A 5,387-nucleotide genomic window follows, 5' to 3' on the forward strand; every position below is an offset into this window, starting at 1 on the left:
TCCTTAGGCACACTCTACATCATCGATCACTTTCCTCTTTGGCCCCATAATCTCCTTGATCAGAAAATTTGGGACACTACCGAGTTACATGACGTTACAGTACAAGTTCTTATATATCCTGAGTCTTAATTGACCTTAGAAGGTTAGGGCCAAAATGTTGGCTTTCTTTGCAGCCCTTCTTTTACCTTATTTTTGATAAAGATGCCAAACATGTTCATTGGAAGACACATAACCTCTTTAATGAAGGATGCTGGAAAAGCTGGCTTTCCACATGCTGAAAGCTAATATTAGAGCCTCATCTTTCACCACATGCTAAACTACAGTCAAAATGGGTCAATGATTTAAACATTAAAATAGAAACACAAAATCTTGTGGAAGAGAAAGTAGGTAGAAACCTTAAAGACATAGGCTTAGGTAGAGAGTTCATTAACAAAAACCAAACTGCAATTTGATTTGAAACTGTCTCATTGCTATCTGTTTATCAATAAAATTTTGAAAAAAAAAAAAAAACCAAACTGCATGGGAAAGACTTCAAAGAATCAGCAACAGGAATCTCTTCTTTTTGAAAAGTTTCTTCGCGTGAAAGGAAATCTCCAACATAGTAAAAAAGAAAACCCATGAGTTGGGAAAAAATTATTATCAATTGTCCCTCCAACAAAGTCCTTCTCTTTAGAACATATAAAGCATTAAAAAAAATCAGGTCCCTCAAATTAAAATACCCAATCCCAAAATGGGCATCTGAGATAAATATACATATTTCAGATAAAGAAATATAAATCAGAAATAAATATATAGGGGGCCGGGGAGATGGCTCAGTGGAATAAGCACTTCCCTGGCAAGTGCAAGGACCTGAGTTCAATCCCTGGTTCTGCCAAAAAAAAAAAAAAAAGAAAGATATAAAAAGATATTGAGCTGGCCAAATAGCTCAGTGGATTAAAGCACCTGCTTAGGGAGACACAGCGGCCTGGGTATGATCTCTCACCTGCCGTGCCGACCATGCCCCTGGGGTGCACTGAGATGGCAGTTGAGACTGGGTGAGGTGGCACGTATCTATAATTCCAGCTCTTTGGAGGCTGAACACAGATAAGTCACTACTAGTCTTAGCTATGTAGCGGGACCCTGTAGACCCTGTAGGCCTTTACTAAAATACAAATAAATAAATACATAAATAAATAAATAAGAAAAAAGAAAGAAAGAAAGAAAGAAAGAAAGAAAGAAAGAAAGAAAGAAAGAAAGAAAGAAAATGTTCAACATCATTGGTCATTTGAGAAATACAAATTAAAATAACACTGAGGTTCCATCTCACCCCAGAAAGAGTGGCTAACATGAAGAAGAGTGCTGGAGGCATGTTGGGAAAAAGGGACCCTTCTGCACTGTTGGTGAGAGGGCAGGCTGGTATAACAGCTAAGGAAATCTGCGGAGATTCCTTTACGAAGCTAGGGTTGGAGGGAACCGAAAACATCCTACCATCTTTGATACACAGGCACTCAAGCCTCTTTGGCATGACTTGTCATAGCTAAATCTTGCAAATAACCCTCATGCCCACCAACTAAGGAATGCATGAAGATGTGGTATTTTTACACGATGGAATATTATGCAGTCATAAAACAGGATAAAACTGAGGACTTTATCAGTAAATGGGTGCAACTAGAGACCATCCTCTTAAGTGGAATTAATCAGACCTGCATGTGCAAACGTCATACTGTCCTTAGTGTGAGAACCTGAAACAGAAAACACAACCTGAGGGGTACAACAGATCCTGGGAAAGGGGATTCACTTATTCAAAAGGAAGGAATTACTGAGTTGAGAAGGAGGACAGGAGAGGAGTGACACAGAGAGAGATATCTGTGTATGTAAGCAAGATGCTTTAAACAACTGTGCTGTGGATTTATGCTAGTCTGTGGAAAGAAGCAGTTAATGCTTAATTTGTTTTGTCTCCTTTTTTCAATTCTTTGAACTTTTTGTCTCAATTTCTTATATATGTCTTTCTTTTTTTCTTCTTCCAACTTTGCATGAATATATCTGATAATGTGAACAATTAGTTGGAAGACAGCACTGCGTTACAGCAAATTCTGTGAAATTTGTACTATCTTGTTAAGTGCAATTCTGTATCACTTGCAATTTTTATGTTTTAATACTATTTTGTATTCTCTTTAAAAAGCTAAAAGATTTTTAAAAAACAGAATTTCATTGAACAAAATAATAGGAATTCAACAATGGTTGCTGCATTGCATAATGCTATTTTCAAATTAGTTGTTTAGATTACTGGATATAAATGTGGAAAATTGATTTTTAAAAAGCTGTAGGAAATTAAAAAGGAGAAAAGAAGTAAGCATTCACTGCTCATTTCAATAGACCAACAGAAATCAGCAGTAACATTATCCAAGTTATCCTGCATATACACATAAATATAACTTTTTACCTTTTTTCTTTTGTCCTTTTCCTCATGTGAGTTTTTCTTTCCTTTGAACAGATTCTTTTTATTTTATTTTTTATGTATTTGATACAGGTTGTAACTACACAGCTCAGACTCATAGTGATCCTCCTGCTTTCACTCTGCCCAGATCTGGGATTATAGGCATGCACCTACACTCAGACTCGATAGCCTACTCAGCATGCCTGGGGGCAGGACTGGCATGACTGATGGTGCTGGGGATCAAGCCCTGGTCCCTGCACTTACCTAAACAGGCCCTTATTCTGCTGAGCTTTCTCACTAACTCTGAACAGATTCTTTCTCTTTTACCGTATCTATTGAACCCTTCAGATTTTATTCACTTTTTCATGTTTTTATTTATTTATTTATTTATTTATTTATTTATTTATGGCAGAACCAGGGATTGAACTCAGGTCTTTGCGCTTGCCAGGAAAGTGTTTATTCTATTGAGTTATCTCCCCAGCCCTACTTTTTCATGTTCTTATACTAGCTAAACAATACAATGTTTGCACATGTGGTCCTGATTAATTTCACTTAAGAATATGGTCTCTAGATGCATCCATTTACCTCTAAAAGCCTCGAGTTTATCTTTTCTTATAGGTGAGTAAGACTCCATTGTGTAAAATACATTTTTTCATCCACTCCTCAGGTGATGGACACTTGGGTTGTTTCCAAGATTTAGCTATGACAAATTGTGCTGCTACAAACATGGGTGCACATATATCACTGTGGTGTGATGCTTTCAGTTCATTTAGAAAAATACCTGAGAGGAGAAGAGCTGGGTTGAATGGGTCTTATAATTCTAGCATTTGCATAGGTCTCCACACTGATTTCCACAGTAGTTATGCCAGTCTGCATTCCCACCAACAGTGAAAGAACATTCCTTTTTCCCCTCAGCACCTCCAGCATTTGTTATTGGTTGACTTCTTAATAATTGCCATTCTTTCTGGGGTGAGATGGAATCTCAGTGTTGTTTTAATTTGCCTCTCTTGAATGACCAATAAGTTTGAACATATTTTCATGTATTTATTTTCTATTTGAGTTTCTTCCTCTGAAAAGGGTATATTCATCTCAGATGCCCATTTTTGGATTGGGTATTTGAATTTTGGAGGGCTGATTTTTTTTTTTAATGCTTTATATGTTCTAGATAGAAAGACTTTGTTGGAGGGCCAGTTGGCTGTATTTTTTTCCCAATTTGTGGGTTTTCTTTTCACTCCGTTGGTGATTTATTTTTAAATGCAGAAACTTTTCAAAAAGATGAGATTTTAGTTTGATTCTTTGAAGTATTTCCTGTGTAGTTTGTTTTTTGATGAACCCTCCACCTACCACATGTCTTTAGGATTTCTACCTACAGTTTTCTCCACAAGATTTAGTGTTTCTGTTGTTTTTCTTTGCATCATCTTGCAGCTGTTGCACTGTTATTTCCTGACTCCTTCTTTTTTAAAGAGATATTTCATTTCCAGTTCAGTAGCTGCAATGCTATTTTCAAGGTCTGAAATTCTATCTTCAGTTTCATTCAAGCAGTTTTGCCAGATTTTCATGGAATTCTTAATTGCATGGATATCTGTCTGTATCTGTTTCATGCACTGTAGTTCTTTCCTGTCTAGTTGCTTCAATGTTTCCATCATTTTCCTATTCCCTCTATCTTAAATCTATCTTCTTCTTTAGATATACTGAACAATTCTTTCATGATCATTATATTTTTTTTTACCTGAGATATTATTTCTGCCAAATACAATCATGAAGAAATGTTCAATATCACTGGCTGTCCTCAGCAAAGTCTCTCATTGCTGAGACAGAATAACTGACACCAAAAATTAAGGAAGGAAAGATTTATTTAGCTTATGGTTTGTTGACATTTCAGTCCATAATCAGCTGGCTCCAAGGCAGCGTGGCATGGCACAGGGCAATAGTTGAAGGTGGCATGAAATAACAAAAGCAGTAACAGCAAAAGCTGGGAGAGCACGTTTCTCTGTGTCCCTTCTACTGTAAGCAGGCTACCACCCCCTGGGGCAACAGTAGCACTCACACCGTCTGCCAGCCTTCTTCATGCTCAGGATGAGGCTGTTTACAAACTGAGGACTCCGGCCCTTTGATGAATCACTTTACTTCTAAACTTCTCAGGTTGACACAGTGTATCAACCTTACAATGACCATTGTATAAATGTAAATTAAAACATGGGATTTCACCTTACCCCAGAAAGAATGGCCACCATCTGAAAAATCAAAGAATTATAAATGCTAGAGAAACTGAAAAAGATAGTTGTTGGTAGGAATGTAGACCAGTATAACCACTCTGAAAATCAGTGTAGAGATTAAAAATAAAGGAAAACTAGAAATTCCACTGGACCTAGCTATTCTACTTCTAGGTATCTTTCTGAAAGAGTTAAAGATGTCTTTTCCAGTGAGCCACAGGATGTGACCTGGATGCTTAGAGAATGAAGATTATTCAGCAAAGAGATTTATTTTGGTCGCTGAGTGCTCAGAGAGGCTACTCCTTGGGCATAAGAGAGCCTAAGGAAGACAGCAACCAGCTGGGACCACTGTGGCTTATTTGTAACTCAAAGACATAGAAGAAAAGCATTTTGTAACATATTGCATAGGAGTTTTTTTTCAGGGGACACAGCCAGAATGGGATGGTTTGTTACATGCTACAGATCTACCCAGTTTAAACAACCTTATCAGAAGCAGAAGGGGCCGGTGAGATAGCTCAGCAGTCTAAAGTGCCTGCTTAGGCAAGCTTAAGCAAACACTCAGGGACCACGGTTCAATCCCTGGCACCACATGCCATGCCAGCGCTGCCTCCAGGGTGGGCTGAGCTGGCCAAAATAAATAAAATAAAATAAAATAAAGATAGGGGCTGGAGAGATGGCTCAGTGGTCTAAAGCACCTACTTGAAACAAGCTTGGCAAAGCACAGGGACCGCGGTTCGATCCCCCAGCACCACATGCCA

This window comes from Octodon degus, unplaced genomic scaffold, assembly GCF_000260255.1.
Source record: "Octodon degus isolate 3935 unplaced genomic scaffold, OctDeg1.0 scaffold00062, whole genome shotgun sequence".
Taxonomy (NCBI): Eukaryota; Metazoa; Chordata; class Mammalia; order Rodentia; family Octodontidae; genus Octodon; species Octodon degus.